The sequence below is a fragment of the Parambassis ranga genome, chromosome 14 (genome assembly GCF_900634625.1).
Source record: "Parambassis ranga chromosome 14, fParRan2.1, whole genome shotgun sequence".
NCBI lineage: Eukaryota > Metazoa > Chordata > Actinopteri > Ambassidae > Parambassis > Parambassis ranga.
Window position 1 is genome coordinate 17,743,159 of NC_041034.1, and position 15,494 is coordinate 17,758,652.

The 15,494-nt window shown below is 39.6% G+C and overlaps 1 pseudogene; it reads right to left on the bottom strand.

Annotated features, from left to right (window-relative positions):
- The window catches only part of LOC114446411 (vacuole membrane protein 1-like), a 49,853-nt pseudogene extending 36,087 nt beyond the window's left edge, over window positions 1-13,766 (bottom strand).
- Between the last annotated feature and the right edge of the window lie 1,728 nt (window positions 13,767-15,494).

Below are 15,494 nucleotides of genomic sequence, written 5' to 3' on the forward strand. Positions count from 1 at the left end.
ATGACACATCACATATTGTTTATTGTGTGCGATAGGTGAACTACACTTCAACCAACCTAAACACGTGCAGTCTGCCATCAGCACTCTGGTTTGGTCTGGTCAGGTTTGGCTTATACTGGGAAGGGTGCTGATGCCATTCTAGGCAAGCTACACACTAAGCCCACTCTGGCACGGGACTTGCTTCCTGTAGGGTGTGTGTGTGTGTGTGGGTGTGTGTGGGTGCACGTCTTACAGACCAAATAGCTATTGTACTTGGTATTAACAGAACTCCTGGGGCTTCCAAGGCATAGACACAGACACACACACAGAGCTCCTATTTACACATCTCTCTGGTATTCATCTTTCAAGGAGTTTGGTGAAGATGAGTAAGTCACAAGATGTTTTTCCAGATCCATGTCTCTAACTGTATGGGGAATAAATGAATTACTTAAAAATTATGAATGAAAGCAATTGTGTGAGATATTTTTTCCTTTTTTTGGCCAAAGGAAGTAAAAGCCCATTTTGCATTTAAATTCAAATCTAAGCAATTCCTCACAGCAGCAGCTCTACAACAAGTATACAATTCCCATTCCTATCTTTATGGTATGTAAGTAATACTGCCTCTTCAGTAGTGAGAGGATCAAATCCAGGCGATAAAGTTCTGACATGTTATCTAGATGTAGTTAAAAATTAAAGGCCTCAAATTGAATTTAAGAGGTGTTCAGATTAAAGTGAGAGATCCGTTACTGCCAGTCAGTAGTGAGTCAAGAGTAGCTTTTCAGCTTTTCAAAGAACTACTGAACTTGATCCTGATGTGTCACTCACGTTCTGGCTAACATGCATACAAGGTATCGTTCCACCTTGATCAACAGAGGAATGATTGTAAAATACTGAGTCAAATTTCTGACTTACTATCATTGAGATGGTTATATCTACGATAACGTCTCACTAATCGGATTAAATTTAGCACTCTAGATCTGATCAGCACTCGGTTCAGATCTCTCATCAACAAAAACGGCAGGTCAGAGTGTGTCATAACTCAAACAAAGCAACAAGGTTTCTGGTGACCCTATTGTTTGCTTCTAGATTATAGAAAAGCTCATCCCTGTAACAGGGTCAGGTGGAGGGCACCTCACACACACACATTTGTCAGACACTCTGCCATCATGTGACTTCCTTTAACTTTTCCCTCACCTGCATGCTGTGAATATGTGGGCAGACTACACTTAACTGTATAAAAGCATCAGAAAAAAAGGACCCAAGCAACTGTGAGTGTGACAGTAACAACAATGCCTGAGGAGCGGGCTAAGCAACCTATAATTTTTTAACTTAAGAAAATAAATATATTTTTGAAGACTACAAATTGTTTGTTGTTCAGTGAGCCACTAGTCATATGTTAATACATTACTTTTTTTTGGTCTAATTTTTTTTATCTAGTGAGTGCTGACATTTATGCTTGGGGAAAGATACAACATGTACACCTCTCACTCATAAAACCACTTAAAGCCAGCAAGGAGAGGAAAAAAAGAAACCCTAGATGGTATTGTGTAAACAGCAACGTGCGCAGCTACAATATAATGACTTTAATTCTTTGTTTCTGTTGATTTAACGTTGAGCACAACAATTTTCATGCTGCCCATAATGACTTAATGGCAACAGCCATTACTGAAAGTAATTTAATGGTGGATGATTCAGATGAGCTCTCTTCTAAAATATTTACAGCATTCCCTGGCTTTCAAGACTTACACTCACTGCTAACCTCTTCTTTGTTAAAAGAGGATTAATGCAGAGCACTATTTGTCACTGCTCTTCTGCTCGCTTACGCCATTGACACTGGAAAACAGAAGACTTAAAAACCCTAGAAGAAGATGAAAGCTGGTGCCCTCACAATTGTAAACTTCACGATTGTTATGGCAGCTACAAGCACAGGTGCAGGACTTTCAGCATGTGAATATGTGCATGTGTCCAATGATCCTTGCCTCCGCAGCCCCTGCTGAAATGAGATCTTTTCAATGTTCCTGCGTGAGTTTATTGTTTTCATGGTCTGTATTGCAAGCACCCACCCACTGCCTCCTCTCTCAGAGCAGCTGGATAAAATACACTTGATTTTCTTCCAAGTGTGCCTTTTTTTTCTTTTCTATGCCTGACTTGCAGCATTTTATCTTTCACTATTAACTAGTTCTGAACCTCGTACAATGATCTCCCGTGGTCTCAGTGGGACGCAAACACAGCCAGGAGAAAGAGGGCAAAAATTGTCCATGTCAAGGAACAGGAGGGCTGCCACTACTGCTCTGGTTTCATTGACTGGGATGGTGTGCATGTTCCTGGCTCTGTACCATCCCCTGCTGGTGACTCTGCAGTACTGTTAATATTGTTACTATTTAGTTTTTCATACCAGCCAATAAAAGAGCATGCTGTTCATATGAGATGTGTGGTCATTTACATCTATCTGACATCCTGGATCAATGATGTCAACACTTTGTTGATAGACACAAAGCCAATTACATGTTTTACATGAGAGAATTTTGCTAATGACATTAACACCTTAAAAGAAGTCAGGACAGACATTATTACAACTGGAAGGTGGGGAAGGCCATATGTCCATAATGGATGTTATACCTGTTAGTATTCACATTAAAGAGCTGTTGATATATAATATAATTGTAACCGATGTCATTTTTAACGGCAAACTCTCATGCAAAACATTAAATCAGCATTTGTGCTTTTCAATTTTCAAATAAAAACATAATTATACAGCTGTACCTGTAGCCTTTATGTGAATAAAATATTATTAAAGCCATCAGAAGACCAAGAGTTGTGCATCTGTACAACAATGCATGTGTTTAGGTTTGTTGACATTTTAAGATCAGTGGCACCCCCTACTGACTAAATAAAAAACAAGATAATTCACTAAGAAACTTGATTAGGAACCATTTATAAATTAAGTTTTATTTACAAAGACATGGCTTATGTCTGTTTCTAATACATTTTTAAGTTACTGACAGCAAACATTTTGTCTAAAGTACATGGCCATAAATTCTGCAAATCCTCCTATATGGAAAGTTTGAACCAACTAATGTTAGGATTCAAATTTTAGTTCAGCTCTTCTAAGCACCAATATTATTCTTCCTAATAGGGACAGCACTACACATTAGTTTCATTTCTCATTATTTATGATTCTACCAATTATTTTCTAAATAATTTGCTGACAAAAGATGTTCAAGATGTCCAGTATTATTACTAATCATTTATTATGAATACATTTTCAAAACTCCAAAATTAGTCCAACTAATTCAAAACTTGAAAATCAAGAGCTTTTGAATTCCCAGACTTAATTTACGTTTTAATTTCTGTCATTATTTATATTTGCAGGCTGGGTGAAAAATGGTTCCAGGAAGATCAAGCTGCAGACTTGAGGAGGCATCTTCACAAGTGTTCTGAACTTGTTTGACCCAGTTACAATCATTGACCCAGTCCTAATTCCTAAAAACAGGCAACTTGGCTGCCTGAGGTCTCTGGTGTTCAGGTACAACACAAATTTTTAAAATGTTTAATGTCAGAAATTAGAAATATCTTTTCAAGGCCCCGAACCCTACAAAATCACAACAATCCAAACCATGCCCTCTACAGAAGGGAAGAGGTGGATTGTTGTGCTTCTTAGGTTCAGGCTCAGAGATTCGGTGGATACTGCACCTGAGATGGTTTATGATAAAAATACACAAATACTTTAGGTCACTATTAGGCTAAAGCAGCTTTCATCTTGAACATATTCTTTGAAATTAGATAAATTAAATTCAGTATAAGTATTTTAAATCTCTACATGATAGGATTATCTATCAAAATCAGTTAACACCCAAAATATCTGACAAAGTCTCATCATTTAAAAGAAACAATAACAGTTGACCTGTACACAAAATGCACAACAGCTCCAGCAAGGAGCACCAAGTTCTGCCATGAACCCAATGACACCACAATCTGCAGTAGCATCCACGGTCACTAGATGGTGACATCCCACCTACAAAAGTGAGCTGAGCTACTAAGGGAGACTAGAAAAAACTCTCAAATTACATTCTGGAGTGCCAGAGTTTGGCTTTTAAAAACAGCAGAATAGAGGACACACACTTCAAAGTTTCCAGTTCAGCACCACTGGGAGTGTGACAGTGGACTCCCAGATGACAGATGGACTCGGAGCAGTGTATACAGACAGATGTTTTGGGACACTGATCTGGTCAGCAGTGTAGACCTAATACTCCCACAATGCTCTATACCAACTAAAAACACTCAAAGATGAAGCGTGTTGGAGGTTAAACAGAAACAAACAGGGATGGAAAGGGTAGAGTATAACGGAGTGTAGACAGAGAAGATACGCAAAAAGGAAAGCAAGGGGAGGGAGTGTCAGAGAAAGTGAGAGTGAACAACGCAGTGGGGAGCAAGAGAGTAGTAAGAAAGGAAAGAGAAAGAACTCAGAGAGGGGGAGGGAGAGTGTTTTTATCCTCATGTGCACTCAGTCAAAGGGGTCAGTGAGTGCGATTGTTCCTGGACTGCCTGTCAAAACAGTGTGGCTACCAAAGCGCCGCCCCATTCTGAAATGCATGCGCACACAAACCCATACTAACACACTCACGTACGCAAGTGCAAATACATGAGGAGCCTTCAAAACAGTGCACTTATTAAATCCTTAGCAACTTAACAGCATCAATACAGCCTTTTATGATCTGCGTCACTGCACCACCATTAACTGATTTAGAGCTCTATCATAGACATGCACAGACAAGTGAATAACTGCAGGGTGAAAGTGGCAGGCAGCTTGTCGTGAAGAGTCAATGAAAACTTTTACTCACCAGGTAAAGGAGAAAGGTGTGCAATCCGGTGCCAAGACCCACAGAGGAGAGGATGCCCAGGCCGACCCAGTAGGCACACCACAGCGTCTTCTTCTCCATGTAGCGTACATACTGTGGAGGCCAGAGAGAGGGACGGTCAACCACATGGCAGAGACACATGCACAGAGTGTGAGGAAAGGGGGGGCGTACACAGCGTGAGGAAGGGAGGGACAGACAGAGAGTGAGAGAAGGTATGAGAATGAAAGTGTGCTGCAGAGGGCACTTTAAAGGGTGGGAGAGGGCAAGTGAGTGGTAGAGAAGGGAGAGGGGAGAGGAAAAGAGTGAGAGAGGAATCACTCTCAGAGAGAGAGAGAGAGAGAGAGAGAGAGAGAGAGAGAGAGTTGTTTGTGTGTGTTTGAGGCAGAGGTTTTTGTTGAATTTAGAGGACAAAGCCGTAGGGTAGGAGTGTTCAGCACAGTGACAGAAGAACAGCAGCACCATTATTCTTTTTGGTGGCAGCTCTTACACAACTGGTAAAGTAAAGCAATCCAAGATCTCTCCATCTCTCCCTGTGTACCTCCTGTTCATCCACTCTTCATCCATTACTCCATTTACATGTACTAGCATCTACTCTAAGCCAACGCAGGTTGTTTTCAGGAAGAAGCACAGACTGCATAGATTATGGGAAATAAGGAAGGAGTGGGGGTGGAGGGGCTCTGACCGAAAACTCCATTTCCCAGGAAACCCAGCAAAACAAAAACAGCACATACTCCCCTCTCTCTCTCTCTTTGCTGGCATATTGCTGGGAAGTGGAAGGGCAGTTGTTACGTGTTACTGAGAATGATTACACAACACTTGCGTACAACACTGGAAAAAAAGATTTTGGCAGAAGATTTCAAGATAACACAGCTCACAGCAAGCAAAACATAAACAATAAAAAAGTGTTGGTTTAGTCTAATAAATAGCATCGTTCTACCAATTTGCCAGTTAGCTCTGTGGACAAACTAATAAATGATTTTCTAACATTACCGTGGCTCATCTTTGTTGTCAGCCTAAAGCAGTCTATACACTTAGTTTAGACATTGGCCCTTCACAGGATTTAAGAACTATTATCATATGAAATATACTATACATGTGGTCACCTTCTGATGTGTTCCTTCAATACGGTAGGCAATGAAGAAGAGAATAAAGAGGATGAGCAGGCCAAACACAGTCTGTCTTTGCTGCCAGAGCCTAGTTGAAGGAAAAGAAGAGAACAACAGTGGACAAGGATAAGCACAAGTGTCAATGAAAGGTGAACAGAAAACAAAGTGGGAAGAAAATGGTTAGTAGAGATAATGAATGTAGAGGGGGAAAGATCAGCAATCATTGGGTGCATGAAAAACTGGAAACTAGTCAAGTTACCATGGAGAAAAGTCCTCATCAAGTGGAATGCCATGTACTTACGTCGATAAGAGATGTGGGAAATACAGTACATACCCGTTACCTGGCATTTTATCGAGGACATTAGTGCAATCCAACTCTATCAGTCTCATATTCATGGAGAGTCCACTGGACAGTGCAGTCAACACAAAGCAGGATCACCAAACACTAGCAATGTGAATCTAATGCAATACAAAACCCTTCACTCTAATCTTTAACATACTGCATTATGTGAAAAGCTGAATTTATAGCAGTGTCGTTGTATTAAACTGCATGAAATATAAGGGGTGCTCCTAATAAGGTGTTTGATTATCGAAGTGTTGACACTTTGTACGTTCACCGTTTACACAGCAACATATTGTTAAAATGATATAATAAAAATATAATGGCTTAAAAAAAACATGTGAAGACTGAAATGTCGTACAGGTTCAGCTAACAAATTAAACTACCCCGTCTCCTCCTTTAACACTAATATTTATATAAAGAGCTTCTATTTGCTTTGCTAAAGTTAGCTCAAGCTAGCATCTTTCGTTAGCTTTTCGAAACCAGTGTTTGGCAGTAAGCTAACGCAGGCTAATGACAGTCCTCGGTGCTATTGGCTGCGATTACAAAACTGTTTCTGTTATTAACTTACTGTTGTCCTGAACGCCTACAACTTTGTATTGCAGGTCACAGGTGCAAGTAAATTTACATTAATTAAAGGTGACGGTTTTCCCTGTGGTGCATAAAATTATGCTCGTGGGGAAACAAATGACGCGTTTAACCCTCATGCGTTGTTCGGGACATTTTTGTCCTCTGAGAGAAATTTTTCTGTTTATTTTGGCCATAACTTTGTCAATATGTGGACAAATTGAATCATTTTTCCTCAATAAGCTTAATTTTACATAAATTTTGTTAATATGATTTTAAAATTTTTCATAGGTCAACGGTACACTGTGGGCAAATTTTACCCCCTAATGTGTTGTTCGGGGACAAAAACGTCCCCTAACTTTAACGGTTTTAAAAATATATTAGATAAATATTTTTTTGAAATTTTTTTGCATAGACCTTTTAATTAACTTCAGTTCTAATCAACAGTAGTGAAAAAATCATTTCCCCCCAGGATTTTAACCCTTTAATCACCAATTTTATAAGGGGTGGTGCTGAAAATTGAAAAAAAAAAACACAAAATGGCTCATTTTTAATAGAAAAGGTGAATGTGGACTGGATTCTTTTGAACCTTTATTACAGTCTTGGTCATGTCAAACATCAGTAAAAAAATTGACTTGATTGCATTATTAGTTTTTGCACAGCACTGGATTTTCTTTTTTTTCTCCCTAATGTGTTGTTCGGGGACAAAAACGTCCCCTAACTTTAACGGTTTTAAAAATATATTAGATAAATATATTTTTGAATTTTTTTGCATAGACCTTTTCATTAACTTCAGTTCTAATCAACAGTAGTGAAAAAATCATTTTCCCCCAGGATTTTAACCCTTTAATCACCAATTTTATAAGGGGTGGTGCTGAAAATTGAAAAAAAAAACACACAAAATGGCTCATTTTTAATAGAAAAGGTGAATGTGGACTGGATTCTTTTGAACCTTTATTACAGTCTTGGTCATGTCAAACATCAGTAAAAAAATTGACTTTATTGCATTATTAGTTTTTGCACAGCACTGGATTTTCTTTTTTTCTCCCATTTTGTCCCATAGACTTACATTATAAACACACTTTTTTTGACTGCACAGCCATGGCACTAAATAATCATGCATTCTTGATTGTTGGTGGTTTACCCTGTTGGTAGGAGGTAACATTTGTGATTTTTACAGTTAACAACTTAATTACCATATTAACCCTTTACCTGCAGGCCTGTGCTCATGTACTGTAGTTTCTGGCTTAAGTATATGGAGTTATAGGGAGTATTTTAGCACATAATTGTGTGTCTACACACTGTGTGTGTATGTTAGAGAGGAAGAGAGCCATTTGCACACTGTCAGGGAAGGAAAGTCAGGAAAATAAAGTTACTAAGTAAGTGAAGTGTACCTAATTCAGACGTACAACGGCAATGCATAAGCATGTAAAATGAAAACATCCAGGAGTTCTGGCGTCTGAAGTTGTGGATGGGTAAAATAGCTGTTTTTTTTTTTTTTTTTAGCTTTCGGAAAACACGTCCTCCAGTAGAGTGACTTTACTTTTAGGTTAGTGTCTCAGTTGAGATCACTGAATTAGTCTAAGTGAGGTCTAAGTGCCCCTTTTCCATGGTGTGTTGCGCTCCACACGACCATACGTACATGTGCATGTTACTAAATAGACACCATAGATAGATAACTTGATAACATAATAAATAATCATTGACTAACCAAATCTAATCTACAGTTTAGTCCCCTACTAAAATTAGTATTAAAAGTAGTTTAGTAAAGTAAAGTAAAGTAAATTTGTTGCAGCCCTAAAAGTAAGTGCCGGGCCCTTTGATGCTGAGAGGTTCAGACTAAACAAAACAAAAACACTAGTGGACTTGCATGCATCCTCCTGGTCATTTAATGGTGACAAGAGCAGCAAGCAGCATGAAGAGAGGATTCACCTGTGCATGAGTGAAGGATTCACTTGTGAACGAATGAAGGATTCGCTTGTGAACAAGTGACGGATCTACTTGTGCAGCCTTCACAGCTTCACAGCCTGGCCCTTCATAGAGCCAGGCTGCACAATCATTTCCAGAGATTGTGCACAAGTGAATCCTCTCTTCATGTTGCTTTCTGCTCTTCTCACCATCAAATGACCACAAGGTCACATGTAAGACCACTTGCCTTTTTGTTTTGTTTAGTCTGCACCTGTAGACATCAAAGGGCCACACGTGCATAGCAACACTTTCTTTGTTTTTGTTTACAATGAAGACTCTGTGGTTGTGTGTACTCACAGACAACAAGATCAGTGTGCAAATGGCTCTCTTCCTCTCTAACATACACACACAGTGTGTAGACACACAATTATGTGCTAAAATACTCCCTATAACTCCATATACAAGCCAGAAACTACACTACATGAGCACAGGCCTGCAGGTAAAGGGTTAATATGGTAATTAAGTTGTTAACTGTAAAAATCACAAATGTTACCTCCTACCAACAGGGTAAACCACCAACAATCAAGAATGCATGATTATGTAGTGCCATGGCTGTGCAGTCAAAAAAAGTGTGTTTATAATGTAAGTCTATGGGACAAAATGGGAGAAAAAAAGAAAATCCAGTGCTGTGCAAAAACTAATAATGCAATAAAGTCAATTTTTTTACTGATGTTTGACATGACCAAGACTGTAATAAAGGTTCAAAAGAATCCAGTCCACATTCACCTTTTCTATTAAAAATGAGCCATTTTGTGTGTTTTTTTTTTCAATTTTCAGCACCACCCCTTATAAAATTGGTGATTAAAGGGTTAAAATCCTGGGGGAAAATGATTTTTTCACTACTGTTGATTAGAACTGAAGTTAATTAAAAGGTCTATGCAAAAAAATTTCAAAAAAATATTTATCTAATATATTTTTAAAACCGTTAAAGTTAGGGGACGTTTTTGTCCCCGAACAACACATTAGGGAGAAAAAAAGAAAATCCAGTGCTGTGCAAAAACTAATAATGCAATCAAGTCAATTTTTTTACTGATGTTTGACATGACCAAGACTGTAATAAAGGTTCAAAAGAATCCAGTCCACATTCACCTTTTCTATTAAAAATGAGCCATTTTGTGTGTTTTTTTTTCAATCTTCAGCACCACCCCTTATAAAATTGGTGATTAAAGGGTTAAAATCCTGGGGGAAAATGATTTTTTCACTACTGTTGATTAGAACTGAAGTTAATGAAAAGGTCTATGCAAAAAAAATTCAAAAATATATTTATCTAATATATTTTTAAAACCGTTAAAGTTAGGGGACGTTTTTGTCCCCGAACAACACATTAGGGAGAAAAAAAGAAAATCCAGTGCTGTGCAAAAACTAATAATGCAATCAAGTCAATTTTTTTACTGATGTTTGACATGACCAAGACTGTAATAAAGGTTCAAAAGAATCCAGTCCACATTCACCTTTTCTATTAAAAATGAGCCATTTTGTGTTTTTTTTTTCAATTTTCAGCACCACCCCTTATAAAATTGGTGATTAAAGGGTTAAAATCCTGGGGGAAAATGATTTTTTCACTACTGTTGATTAGAACTGAAGTTAATTAAAAGGTCTATGCAAAAAAATTTCAAAAAAATATTTATCTAATATATTTTTAAAACCGTTAAATTTAGGGGACGTTTTTGTCCCCGAACAACACATTAGGGTAGTGTTTGCGAACAATGCATGAGGGTTAATTATGCCCGATGTATTTATTTACAATTGACAATACCAGCAACTTGGTATAGAAAAGATTTCCACACAAAAAATACCTTTGTTATTGATGGAGTAAAGCTTGCAGGAAAAATTGATGATATAATCCACTGTATGAAAAACTGCTCTTTATCTGGAATCATATCTTTTAAAGGGTTTTCAAAGGCTAATGTATTTGCACCTTTAAAGGCAACAGAACCAGAGGTGCCCAGGTTTTGACCTCTTACAAACAGGAAGCCCCTCATGTAGCCCTTCCCAATCCTCCAATTGATTCACAAAACACTGACATATTAACAAAAACAGGTGCAGACCACAAACACTGGACAGTATGTTGTCCTGAGGACTCCTTCAACATATGCTTTAAATTACAAACCACTTCTAACAACATGCAGGATAAACTTCTCTGAGCCGTGATGTGCTTGCTTGCATGTATGCCCCTGCAGCAGTTACAACACCATGTGTTTTGAGTGTCGGTGAATAGCAGGTCCTCTCAGTCAGAACACTGCTCGTGGTGCTTGCGGCTCACCACATCCTCTTGTAGTTTAGAAAATAAACACGTTGTCCTGACACGCTTAACCACAGAGGCCTCCCTGAGAGTACACTCTGACCTTCTTCTAGGCTGTTAATGTCAACAATCATTGTTAGGTGTATGAAAGACAAGCTCTGACGTAGTCTAGTCTGGTGATGTCTTGTCTGTGTGAGGTAATAGTAGCCTGCGAGGTGGAAATACCTCGGAAGTAGGTAGAAGAACGACTAGTGAGCAAAAAGAAAGATAATTTGACATTATTTTGTGCTACATTAAATGCCTCTTATGAAGACTAAACTATGAGGAAGAGAGCCCGTGGGGTGATAGCACTGAAACAATCAAGGTCACCTCCTGTCCGGTGGTGTTTGTGCCTTTTTGTGTATGGGGGAGAATATGATAGAATTTTTTTTCTCAACCTCCACATCCTCTGTCTGCCTGTGAGTGTCTGCAGCGGTAACACCTCCATAAATAAACACTGTTTAGATGCTATCAACTCTGAGGTGGCAGCCAGGCAGAACTACGAATTGTTTATTTTACGATGTTTTTTTTTCATATCTTCACTATACATGTTATTGTTTAAGCTTAAATTTAGTTTTGACTTGAGACCAACTAAAAGCATGGATTCATGGTTCAACAAATGGAAAATAGAGGAAGCACCTGCCTGCGTGGGAGTGAGTGCAGTTCTGCGGAAACAGATAAGTGTTTTGATGGGTGGAGGTTGCGTTCTACCCTTAATCCTCACCTCCATATCCATCCTTTAAGGCTGCTGAGCAATTCCAGAGCAAAGTAGTGGAGCGTGAGAAGAGGTTTCTTCCACAACACCAGGCCTTCACGCTCTTCCCTGTCTCTCTGCTTCATCTCATCCACAGGAAGCTCCGTGTCTAGCCACACAGGGTGTAATAGAAGAACACATGAAAGAATTAACTTTTGCAAGAAAAAAAGTACATCCTGTCAATCCATTATAGCATGGAGTTAGACACCTTTACCTGTCAGCTCTCCATTTTGCTCTTTCTTGACGCAAAGACGTCTCTGAGGAAGTTCACCTTGGGCTCTAATGTCTGCCATGTTGTTCACCTGTTAGGAGTCCTACTGAGACAAAAGGCGGGCGTTTAGCACAGCATCAGACACACCGCTTGCCAGATCAGACACAGATATAAAAGATCAGACACAGATATAAATTCAGGACAGGCTCACGTGCAGCAACACACGGCACCCATAAACACTCAAACGTGTCACGCTCCCACACACCAGCTGACGAGCTGGTGTTTCTCTGCTCCTGCATCTTTCAGATCACTTGTAACCCAATGAGGCCTGTGCATGACCAAACCAGTACTTTAATTAGCATCAGGGCTGATACTGGGTGTTCATTTTTCTTGTATAGGCAATGGCTTAGGCAATGTTTAGGTTTATGAATCCTTGTTATATCGGCTCAAAGAAGATCACCTTCATGGCTGCAGGCATGTGAGCACCTCACTTCAGAGCCTCAGGTCTCTCAGGAATCTATCAGTGAGCAGTGAGATGGGGACTCTGACGCTGAAGTACGCAGCTCACCATCTGGTGGAATTGTCAGTTTCTCACACAGACATGTACACACACACAAACTCTCTCTTTCTCAGAACTTAATCCCTGTATCCTGTGCCCTAGGTGTGGGCCTCTGTCTCCTGTTTCCACGCGCTCACACTCACAGTGTTTTGAGGCTGCACGGCACTGATATAAAGCACTGGTACACTCAGGCTCAACATCATGGATCCGAGGCCATAAGTACACTGAGTGTGTTTAATTGTCCAGTGTTATCTTGTAAATACTTTGCAGTCAGATTCATAAAACGTTAGTGTCACACAGACACAAAAAACAACAACTTCTAACACAATAAGACTGCAAAGCTTTTGGAAAAAAGCTACTCTGAGCTTTCTCAAGGAACTGCAAAACAGCTTTTTAAATCTCAAGGACAAACACAAGCTGCCAAAGCTTCATGCACAACAGAATTTACTGACACCCTATCGTTTCTCCTGTTGCGATGTGGAGAACAAAGCATTGTTCAACAAAGTGCGTCAATGTATAATATCCTGTTAGCAACCCTAATTATATTAAATTGGTGCCAAATGGGTCAATTTGTGCAAAATATGCTGATAGTGTACAAGCATGTGCTTTCCTCTACACAGCAGTTAATTTGATCTTTATTGAAATTTCAGTGCATTCTTCACTACCTAGTAAACAGTTTCATAACAACACTTCTGCTTGTGAGAGGCACAGTAGCACAGCACAGCTCCAGCACTGGATTGCGCAATCACTTCTGCCAAAACAACCCAGACCTGTTGAGTAACTCTAGTGCGAGGGACAATGAGAAACTCAACACAGCGTGCACACACGCACGTCAGGAGGAGACATTCAATAAGCTGTAATCAATGACCAAATTTCAAACAGAGATAAACACACTGGAGAGAGAGAGAGATTATATATAAACAAAGTGTAAAAACAAAGAAATAATATGAAATGCAATATGACACCGCAGTGTGTTTCAGCAATGCATGATGTAGAGAAAGTAAACTCACCGTTCAGCTGATCCACAGTGAGCTTTTGAGCTCAAGTATAAACCTGTGGCAGAGCCCCAGTGGTAATGTAGGGCAACAGTAAGCTACCCATGAACTGCATCATACTTGAGTGCAGGGTGTGGTGGTGAAGGGGGCCAGTGAGGGATTGAGTACTGATACAGAATTTCTGGGGGAGGGGGGAAGGGGGGTTAGGCTAACAGAAGAGAGACACAGGAAGAGGGAGAGATTTCATCATTTGCCTAGTAAAATCTCCAGAGAGCCAGTCTAATTAAATGTCTATAAATAAGTGGATCACTTTCCTGGAGCGCACTTCTAACACTTCTCAGCCCTCTATAGATTTCACATAGAGAGTGAATGGCATTTGGGCATAAAAAGAGCTCAGCGTACTCCCAAAGTGAAAAAGTCACATTTTTTCAGGTCATGAGAGAGACAGAAGACCTCAGCTGTGTGTCACTGTGAGTTTGTTTGTCAGAGTGAGAAAAGTATTTCAGAGCTTTCTTCCTACTGTTCTTTCCTTGCCGGTCAAAAGCTGATTTGAAATTGTCTGAATGTCTCTCGTGATCCTGTTATGACGGTACAGTTGGAGTAAGAAGACAAGGCATCCTTGTAGTAGTCATGTACTACTCAACCTTGCAGCATATGACCCTAATTATACTTAAAAGTGCACAACATCGCTGATGGCTGTGGTAAAGGTCAGCCTCTGACAGCTAACTGCAAATCATAGCACTGTGAGGCCGGATCACTTACATCTTACTGGGTCTTAACATGTAATGTTACGATGAAACTGCTGGGAGGTCATTCAGTTAATGGAACAGAAGTGTTGGATTTAAAAGACAGGTTAGACTGCTTCTTAAGATATACAGACTCATCACTCATCTGAAACGTGTGCAGGTTGATTGATAGAGAATCTAAAATCTCAGTAAATATCACATTTAACTGCACAACATTCAATCTGTCATCATTTATAGTCATCAAGGTTATCTGTTTCAGTGCTCTAAATATTTTATTTGGACATTTACACATTCTCAGTTTAATTTATGTGACGATCATCACCTGGAAGAGACTGGAAGGGATTCACTAATGTATGGCAGAGAGAAAACAAAGTGTGTCACCATAATGTGTCCATCCATTGTAAAGTAAACTGATACTGAACTCTGTCTTTAATCATGAGAACTTCTGCTCAGCTAATCAGAAAGTCAGGGAGGTTTACTTCTAACCCTTATCCTTCTGACTCAAGTACATGACCTTAGTGACATCACAAGGAGGCAGCAGCAGTTCTCTGCGGATACAGTTGGTTACTGTGACATGAAGCAGTTCATGTTCATCAGGTCAGGAGATTTGGAGGCTGATCTCAGTTCAGTTGTGTGATGGATGAAGTAGATTAGTGAAATGACTGAAGCTGAGGTCTCATTTTGTTGCTCAGCGACATGTCGTCCTTACCCTTCCCTTGGAATTTACAACAAACAAGCCTGTTTTAAAAGATGGTTTGACTCTTTATTCACACTGAAGACTCTTTTGTAGACTGTAGTAAAATAAACAGGGAAGAAAAGTAGTAAAGGGACGACTCCATAACAGTGAGCTTGTGTCTGGAGGGGCCACAGAGGTCTTAAGGTGTAGTCCAGCTCATCTGGCCTTAGTGCTAATAAAGCAAAGTACTGCTCTTGGGATGGGCTCTAAATACACACAGTGTATTTGAGTAGAATGAACCTTCAGTGATGTCACATGAATGATTGACCCACAAACAGGAGAAAAACGTAGCAACACAACAGAAAGCACACAACATACAATCAATCCCACACCAGTGCAGCATGATCCTTTCCCAGCTAGAAAAGTTGCAAAGACCCATTTAAAGTCCAGCAC